At 41.4% G+C, this 10,133-nt stretch overlaps 2 pseudogenes; both read right to left on the bottom strand.

The window, feature by feature from the left end:
* Positions 1-4,585: 4,585 nt before the first annotated feature.
* On the bottom strand, positions 4,586-5,526 carry LOC118832093 (annotated as a pseudogene).
* Positions 5,001-6,571, bottom strand: LOC118831481 (annotated as a pseudogene).
* Between the last annotated feature and the right edge of the window lie 3,562 nt (positions 6,572-10,133).

Below are 10,133 nucleotides of genomic sequence, written 5' to 3'. Positions count from 1 at the left end.
AATTAGCCAGTAAAAGAAAGTAGAAGAGGAAGCCTCTTGTGGTTTCTGAATGGAGGAACGGCATGATTACAGCACTGCAATGGACATATACCTTGGACAGTGGTTTGCAGAAAGGATTGGAGGACACGGATAGATTGACAGTGGAATGGCATTTTAGGAAGCATTACAATGATACTTAGGACAGAGGTCTCCAATGTGGTTTAAATCAGATTGAAATGTAATTAAGTCAATGTGTGACATCACTACCCCTCCCTCATATCAGGGATCCTTACATATAGTTTAATGCCCTTTTTCAGTTTGAGTTCAATATCACTGGTCTAGAATAGAAGAGAAATGGGGTGGGGGTTGTAGAAGTAGAGAACAGGCAATAGTTAAGAGACTCTATAGTGGTAGTTTGATCAGTTGCTGAGATGGTAGATAAGCTAAGTTGGAGATGATGAGCCTGGTTGACTGGTGGTAGTAGTACCACTAACAGGAAGAGACAAGTTAAAGGGTGGGTGAGGGATGGGTGTGAATATGAGCACCATTTTTGTCATGTCCTATATGAGGTAGGACACCAGGGTAGAGACCCAGGAATAGGACTGATCCCAGGAAAAGGCTGAAGTAATAGCAGAACTTCAGAGATGGAAAGTATCCTGAAGGCCATCTAGTCCAACCCATGCACAAAAGGAATCTGCACTTTCACTTTCCCTCCCACAAGCCTCTGTTTGAAGATCTACAGTGTAGGCTGGCAGAAAGCTGGGGCAGGAGCCTATTGCCTAACAAGGCAGCCCAGTTTTCTGGATAGCTCTAAAAAGTGTCCTGCATAGAAGGAAACACTGATGCCATGGGAATGGATAAAAGCGTTATGGAAACACAATTCTTCTCTATGGAAGTCACTTTTTATTTGTCATGATATCTGGAAATAATGTTAGAGGCCATGCATTACAATACATATGTCCTCAGTTGTTGGTATCAAGAAAGGATTAAAACTGATACTTAAAAAAAAGTCCTTAAAGACCAAACAAGTCCAATAGTCTATGAAAACCCTAAATATAATAGTTGGCACATATATTGCAACTAAAACTCTGCAAGGCACTTTACACGTTATTTCATGTATATGCAGGTGGCTAAGTGGCACAGTAGGTAGAGTGCCCAGACTGGAGTCAGGAAGACTCATGTTCCTGAGTTCAAATCTGGCCTCAGACATTTCCTATCTGTTTGACCCTTGGCAAGTCACTTAACCCTGTTTGCCCCAGTTTATTCAAGTTTAACAGGAGCAGGAGGAAAAAAAATGGCAAATCACTCCAGTAACTTTTCCAAGAAACCACCATATGGGTTCACAAAGAGTCAGACATGACTGAAAAAATGACTCAACAATATGTATGTTCACAACAACTGTAGGACATAGATGCTATTACGATCCCTATTTTGTAGCTGAAGAAACTGAGGCAGACAGAAGTTAAGTGATAGGCCTTAGGCCACCTTTGAACTTCTCTTGTGATTCCAGAACCAAAGCTCTTGGTGCTGAGCCTCCTAGGGGCTAAGTAGTAATTCTGACATAAGACTCATTGTTATAGGACAACTTTGTATTGGGAAGTGTTCTGGGATGAGGTACTAGAAAAAGCTAATGTGTCAAACTCAAATCTAAATGAATTCTCAGAAGGTCTTAAAACTTCTAAAAAAAAAAAAAAAACCCAGTGGATAGAATGCTAGTGTCTTTCCTATGTCTTTACTGTGTTTGTCTTGTGGAAGATGCTGGAAATTAGAAGGAAGTAAGGTTGCTCTATTACTTAGAAATGTTGGCTACAGAAAGTACAGCTGCTTTTGAATAATTTCCAAGTGTTTTTCTGTGAGTTTTCTTACCCCAACCTTCCTTCTTAAATTGACAAAACTGGAAACATGCCTACAGGACTGTTAAATGTTGATCTTGGAGTCTTTTAGAATTCTGGGATTCAAAGTATCCCCTGCTGCTGACTCCAAGGACACACTTCTAATAGGTCTTTAGGATAGATTAGCTTGTGAACTGTTTTATTTCGCAGATCAGATGGCTTCATCATCACTAAAAGAAATCATTTGATCACTTCTGATGCAACCAGGGTGTCTTTGATATGTACTCCCTAGCCTTGCTTTTTGATGGAGAAGTTTCAAGTCTTAACTTTAAGTGTATTTCAAGATACAGAAAGAAAGAGGAAAATCTAAAGCTTTTTTTCTTGTTAGTGGCCAAGAATATTTTTGTAAACTCATTTTTGTACTTCTGTGGCAAGCAGAGGCCAGCTCTGTCCTAGGTGAATACAAAGCCAACTTCAGGGTATTAGAAGCAATCTTTTCCCCCAATGAAGTTCAAACTGAGGAAGAAGTATTTGGGTTTCTTTCCTGCCTAGCCTGCCTCCACCTCCTTATTAATTTCATAGATCCTATTTATTTTTCAGCTTTCCCACAAATTGTTGTCTTTAATTTGTTGCTAATTTTTCTTCTGTACACCTCAACTAATTTACTACACTCTCTTTTAAATGTATTTCCATTATGATAGGAGATTTATGAACTTAGGAATACTTTGGGTGCAAGAGCCTTGGTTATGGTCCTAGAATTGCATCACCACTCATTTTAGCAGAACTTGACCCTAAGAAGACCATTAACTGGGAAGACAGTACAATATTTCTAAGTCCTGCCCCCCTCACCCCCACACTGCAACCCCTTTTTTATAGATAGCTGTCTAATTCCCAAGATGTTAAACTGTTAAACTGACTTCTGACAAAGTTCAGCAACGAGCTGTATTACGAGAAACTATTGACTAGGTTACACGTTGTCCACAAATTTACCAACATTCCACATATGCCCAAAAGCCAAGAAATGACATTTATTGATCATAAAGGAATTTGAAAACCCTGGACTTAAAACATAGATGGGGATTGATGAGGATATGTTAAACTGTTTAAAAAAAATGTACCCATGCATATTGAACTTTTTAGGATGTGAGACCGAGTCTCTTGTGAGAATTAGAGCAGTTTAAAGAGTCAAGAAGAGACCACACGTGAAGTAGAACCCAGCTCCTGAGGAGACTGACTGGGTTGTGTGTCCTTTAAGGGTCATTCAGGGAATATAGTCAATCATTTTTCTATTCAATGATGGTGCTTTCCTTCTCCCTCAGCCAGAGAGGGGCATACATAAATGATGACTAAGTGGTGAAATGTGCTCAACACCTAATCAGTGGTTATATTTTATAATTACATTAAGTAAGGTAAAGGGATCAAATACTCCCTCTCTTACAATTTTATTACTATACAATCAGGTAATGGTCACCATGTATAAAAAAGCCCCAAATTTCTGAGAATGACTTCATTGAGAGTATTAAAGTAGGTAAAGTACAGTGAAAAGCAAATGAGTGAAGTAGGTATTCATCACTGTGCAACTTCCTGTCTATTCTTACTGCCAACATCCCCATATAAACTCTGAAAACAATCTGTTAGCGCCTCAGTTCAGAAAAATCCCAGATGGGATGTACCAATCTGACTTAATTACAATCAAGTTGGAAGATAGTGAAATCAAATGTTCCAGTGGAAAGCACAGTGATTACCAATTACAAGAAAAGGCTCCTCTAGTCCAAGACAAAAAAGTCTTGACTTTTTTTTTTTTCTCAAGGCAATTGGGATTAAATGACTTGCCCAGGGTCATACAGCAAGTAAAGGTCAAGGGCTGGTGCTCTACCTACTTGCCCCAAGCCATAACTTCTTGAAATTTCTTTCCCCAGGCATAAAGTTCATCCTCTCCTTAGGAAGACAAGGTCCAAATAAAGACATGCAAGTCACAGCTTCTCCATCGATCACCTCTCAAGAGCAATCACAAGAAGGTACTTGCTGGACCAAATACAAAAAGCCACTCATCATGGTCTCAGTGGGAGGAATAATAGGTTTAATTGGAATCCTTATTTCAGTAGGGACTTCTGTCACTGGCTCTACCACTCAATACAGTTCCTTGGGATCAACTTTGTTCCTCATTGGCCTCTCTCCTATTGCTGCTGGAATTCTACTGATTCTTTTCATAAATGAGATGAAGTTGTTGATTCCTGCAAGAGTTATGGAGCAAAATACAACCCAATCCCCTATCACGACGTCCAGTAGAACCCAAACCTCTACTACAACTGAGGATACAACTGAAGCCACTAGTGAGGTTTAAACATTTTTACCTTTTAACATTCATGACAATCTAAATATACAAAAACTTCTATGGACAAGTTTGCAGGAGTGTCCAACTTTGTACAGAGTCTGAATCAAACCAAAGTTCTTTGCCCTGCTCCCAGGGAGTGGGTCTAGTTGTTACCTTAGAAAACCAAGGCTAGAGAGAATATAAAACATGAAGAAGATTCCTGCTGATGCCTAGGCTGGGGCACCAGATAGGGACCACATTATAGAAGGTACTGCCCTGAGGAGGGAGAGGTGGGGAACCAAAGAGTTGATGAGAGGATGGGAGCCCCAATAGGTATTATCTACGTTTTATGCCCTCCAGCCCCTCCACATGTGCTCACAGCCATGGCTGGGCTGCAGCTCAGGCATGGGTTTGTTTTGCTCTGTGCCCTGACATGGACTTTAAAATCCGAGGCTAAACCTTAGGCCCCCTGTTGGTGGTGGTGAGATGGAAGCAGATTTTTGTAACCAAGTCTTCCCACTGGGGGGTAGGTTGGGAGGCTAGAGGGGGAGTTGGTGCTGCTCTTAACCCTCTGCTGCTCACCCTTGGCTGTTCATCTGGGAAACATGGAAGGGACAAAGGGAAGAGAGGTTTCTCAGAAGGACTCCTATTTCAGGCCATCTTCTGCATTGCTCCTTCAACCAAGAAGTATACCAAGAACTTGTTTTTCAGAATGAAGCCTTGGTCACAATGGTGGATCCCAAATGTTTTCTGCAAGTTCTCATGGGAATGGTCTGGAAAAACTAATTTTCACCATTACTGGAATGTCATTGTGACCAGGCCAAATCTTCTTACTTGGAGTTCCCAGGTCCTCACAAACTTGGTTGATCTGGTCAATCTGATTTCCTTGGAAATAGGGGATTCTAAGTTAACAGATCTGCAAATATACAACCCCCTCACCACACATCTATTGCAATGGAATGTTCCTTGCCCCCTTGTAACATCTCTGGGGCCTGGTGCCACAGTGTCACCACTACCAGCATGTAAGCTTTTAATGGGTTCCTGGAGAAGGATCCAGTTGTCATGAAGATGCTTCACCCTTCACAGAAGCTGGATCATCAGTGTCTTCACTTCCCCTGGCAAGAAGGGCTGCTTCATTGCCTCCATGAGTTTCCTGAGGTCATGCTCCACATAATTCATCATGAAGGAGATCTTGTCCATGTTACTGCCCAAAAGGATCTCCCACATAGTGACATTTGGGTGGTGAGTTTTCAGGATGGTACTGATTTCCCTGGCAGAGATATTCAGGAAGGCTACTTTCTCCTTTTTCATTTTCAACCATTTCAGACACACAATTTCATCAGTCTTTATATCCTTTGCTTTGTATGCCACAGCATATGTGCCTCCTTCTCCTGCTTCAGCTCAATGAGAGATGAGGCTGGAGAGCTGGCATGTAATCTCTTTACACCATGGTGTTGCCTTGTAGTACCCCCTCTCCCATTTCTTCTCTCTCTCTCATCTCAGTTAAATTTGACTCTGTCACAACCAAGACATCCTTTCCATTCTCTTGCTCTTCCTCTTCACTCATCTCTTCAGCAGACTGATTAGATCCTTCCTCAGAATTATTGCCTGTATCCTCCTCCTCCTCTTGATCTTCTGACTCCTCCCTGATGTTCTTTTCTTCCTCCTCAGGGCCAGATCCTGACTCTGCTGATGAGGACTCAGCTGAGCTGGTCTTCCTTTTGCTGACATCTTGTACATCAGAAAGGGGATCCTCCCTCTCTTCTACTTTCTCTCCTTTGGCTTCCTGCCATGCCTCTCAACAGTCTTCTGGAAATGTTCTGTGATGAGCAGAAACTTCTCTTCTGGCCTTCCTTTCTGTGCCTCTTCTCAGAGTCTCTTCCAATTCTTTCTGTTCCCTTCCTCCTCCTGCTGCTCCCTCATCTTTCCTTCTCATTTTCTCTTTAGCTCCAGCCATTTAAGATGATCCTTCTCCCTCCTGGAATGTTCTCAAGCCATCTCCTCTTTTCTGCCTTTCCCATTCCCACCAAGCTTTACCCTGCTCCTCCCAATGCCTTTTACACAGCTCATGTGCTCACTCCTCTTTCATCCTGGCATGCTTCATTGTGCAGAATGATGATGATGCCCACGTTTCTCTTTCCTTTTCTCATCAATCCTGTGATGAGCTTTTTTCCTTATGGAGCATTTGCTGGGGTGGTTTGATGGTCAAGAAGTCACCTTCACCTCTGTCTTCCAGAGAATCTGCCTTCCTATTAGATGAATTCCTGATTGTTATCTCCATGGGGTGACCTCTCAGCTTCCCCTCTTCTAGGAAATCCCACTTGGAATTCTCATCAGAATTTTTAATGTATTTTACCTCCACCTTCTCTTGTTTCTTCTTCCCTTTGTTTTCCTGAAGCATTTCATCTAAATTTTTTACTTTCCATGAATCCTTTTCATCACTCATTTGAATTGAGACACACACTGCACCTACCACCTCAACACCACAGCTGCTGCCCACCCAGAAGGGACTTGAGGAGAAGCAGCACTGAGTGCAGGAGAGGTGTGCGTTTCCTGTATGCCATGACCTGGTGATGTCACATTTGAGCTTTTTGTCTAAGTTTTTAAAAACTTCCTCTCATGAAGTTTTGAACATTAAAATTGTCCATTTTTAATAAATATTATTGTCTTTAACATCTGTGGTCTTTTCCTTCTCCTAAACGTGGTTTCCCTAAATGCTACATTTTTGGGTGCTGGGAAGAACCTTTAGGGCTTGAATGTATTAGCTCTAAGATTTCTGCTGGTCTTTCCTGTAGTTAGACCCCAGAGCATTTGTGCCATTGTTACACAATAGGCAGAATAGGGGTGCACTCAGGTTTTGTGGGTGGGATCCTTTGTACTTAGGGCTAGGGAGAACTTCAGAAGGCAGATAATAATTATTTTCCCGTAAGCAACTGTCCTTACCTAGTCTTTCCTTACACCAAACCTAGATCTCTCCCTGTAAAACTTCCACCCACTGCTCTTCTTTTTGCTTTCCAGACCCAAGCTGAAAAAAATGTAATCCTGTTTTGCAGTGGTAATCTTACGGAAAAGTGCCCTCTCACTTAGGCAAAGGGAGATCTCAGTAAAATAAGGAGGCAACATTTTGGTTCAGTGGATAGTGCTGGGCCTGGAGCCGGGAAGTCCTGAGTTCAAATGTAGCCTCGGACTCCTGGCACACGTGTGACCACAAAACCTCTGCCTCTATCAGCTTCCTAGTACTTCCCTGGAAATAACAATAGCACCTCCCAGGATTATGGTGAGGCTAAATCAAGAATGTAAAGTGGTCTTACAATTGCTAGCTGAGACTGTTGTTCATATGCAATTTAATAATCGTTTATTAAGTGCCTGCTATGAGTCAGGTAGTAAACTACGTACTGGGGAGAAAAATATAAGAAACAAGAGAGACAATCCCTGACCTCAAGGTTACATTCTAATAGAGGAAAGACAGCACAAAGGGGAGCTGAAAGTGTGAAAGGGGCATTGAGGAGACCTGTGCTACTCAATCAGAGGCACGGTTTTGAAGTCAGACAGCCAGGAATCCCTATTCCAGGAGGGAAATGAAACAAAATAATGAATAGGAGAAACTTCTCTTAAGGAAAAAAGAATTAGAGTCAACATTTCAGGCTTGGCTCCAACAGCCAGGCCATTGTTTTCTGGAAAAGAATTCTGATGTGTCTGTGGTGATTCCAACAGGAAGTAGAGACACTACCATCTCCCACCTGCCCTGCCAAAGACCTCCTCTGGCAGCAACCCAGGCCATTCAAGCACCTGGTAGCTTACTATAATAATACTACCACTACCCACCTAAAGAATACAGTTTCGGGGTGACTTCTAGTCTGACTAATCCTCAACTCCTATGCCAGATCCTCCTACCTCCTGATCTAGTTCCCAAACTCCCTGTCATACCTCTTCCTGCCCTTGTCCTTGGTGGGTCTGGTTTCTGTGACCTCCCAGGATATAACACCACCTCCTGTCACAATGTGGAGTCTTAAAGGAGGAAGTTGAACAGTGCAATCACCTGCCTCCTTTAACAGACTTGTCTCCACCTATTGTTATGCCTCCTATACTCATTTCTGTCACAATGTTGAAAGTTAAAGGAAGAACTTGAACAGTGAAATCACCTGCCACTTTTAATAGACTTCTCTCCATCTATTGCTATGCCTCCTATACTCATTTCTCAATGAGTCACATGTTGCCAGCCCTTTTACTCTCCTCATCCTTTTGATACTGAATCCCTGGCTACCAAAGAACAAACCCCACTCCCCAGCCCTAGTTGTCCTCTCTCTTATTCCAGTCTGCTTCAGCTTTCCCATAGAAGGTTCCACTCAAGACCTGCCTGGCTCTTTCACTGTGCCCTCTGGAATGCCCACTCCATAATGAACACATTTGTTTGCATATTAAATTTATTTTTTTTTGTTCTTTCCATTTTTTCTGATATTGAGACATGGGTTCCTCCTTCCTGTATTAAGTGCATTTTCTCTGTGCATCCCACTTCCCAATCAGTGGTGGAGGTGGGAGGAGGAGTCGGAATACTCCTTGTTTCCCATTGCCAAATCTAGACTCTGCCTTTAATTCTCCTTCAGGGTTATAATATCCAAATTTATCACCAGGTAAAGTTCCTGGTGGTCATTATCTACTGACCCCTTGGGCTTTCTCTCTCCTTCAATGAGTTCAATGTTTGATTTGTAGTTTTTCCACCCTGATTCCTTTATAATAGGGGATTTCCACATAGATACCCATGTTCCCTTGAATACCCTAACTTCCTAATTCCTCAATACATTCATTCCCATGATCACCTCTTCCACTCCTTTTTATCTACACAAAGAGATGAGCCTACTCTTAATCTTGCCAGTACTTACAAATATTCCACTTTGATGTTCATAAATTCTAAAATTAATTTCTCTTAATCAACAAACATTTATGAAGTGTCTGTTATGTTCCAGATCCTGTGATAAGTGCAGGAGTTTCCAACAGAGGCAAAAGAAAGTCTCTGACCTCAAGGAGTTTACAATACGATAGGGGAGACAACCAACAAACAAATATATACAAATAAGCAATATAGAGCATAAATAGAAATAATTGAGAGGTGAGGTACTAGAATTAAGAAGCATTGGGAAAGGCTTCCTGTAGAAGGTGGGATTTTAGTTGGAACTTAGAGAAACCCAGGGAAGCCAGGAGGTACAGATAAGGAGGGAGAGCCTTCTAGACACTGGAGACAGCCAGAGGAACTGTCCAGACCTGAGAAATGGAGTGTATTGTACAATGGTTCAACATGAAGGAGGCCAGAGTCACTGGATGAAACAGTACACAATAAGGACTATCATTGAATAATCTGTTCTTCCAGTTCTGCCCTAAAATTTACCACTTTACAAGTCTACCGGAAAAGTTTGTGAATTACTTCCTCAAGGTTGGAAATGGAAAAAAAAATTCAACAGATAGTTTAAAAATCTGTGAACTGAGGTTGAAGATTTACAGAAATCATATGATCTTCATAATTCTTGAGTTTCTAAACACACATACATACCTGAGTTTCTCAAACAGCACTGTGAAGGAGGCTAAATGTAGGCAGTTTCAGCTTACACCATACTTCACAAGCACCTTCACAAGTACAATGCAGAGCACTGTACTAGGCACTAGGAAAGATAGAAAATGGAAATAAGACAAAGTCCTTGGTCTCAGAGGGGTAAGAGTATATTAAGGGAATTGGACACACACCTAAAAAAATATAATATTTATAAAGGATCATGACTAAATGAGATAGGTTCACAGGAGTTATAATGTACAACTTTGATGATATAAAATAGAAATATTTTTGCTAAACAAAAACAATCCAGCTAAAATTAGAATAGAAGGAAGAAATTGGGGGGAAATCTTTGCAAAAATTTCTTTGCTAAAAGAATATATAGGGAACTAAATCAAATTTATACGAATAAGAGCCACTTGCCAATTGATATGTGGTCAAAGGATATGAAAAGAAAGATTTAAGA

This window comes from Trichosurus vulpecula, chromosome 9 (assembly GCF_011100635.1).
Source record: "Trichosurus vulpecula isolate mTriVul1 chromosome 9, mTriVul1.pri, whole genome shotgun sequence".
NCBI classification, from domain to species: domain Eukaryota; kingdom Metazoa; phylum Chordata; class Mammalia; order Diprotodontia; family Phalangeridae; genus Trichosurus; species Trichosurus vulpecula.
The sequence above is the reverse complement of the archived record's forward strand: the minus strand, read 5'-3'. Positions and strand labels throughout refer to the sequence as shown.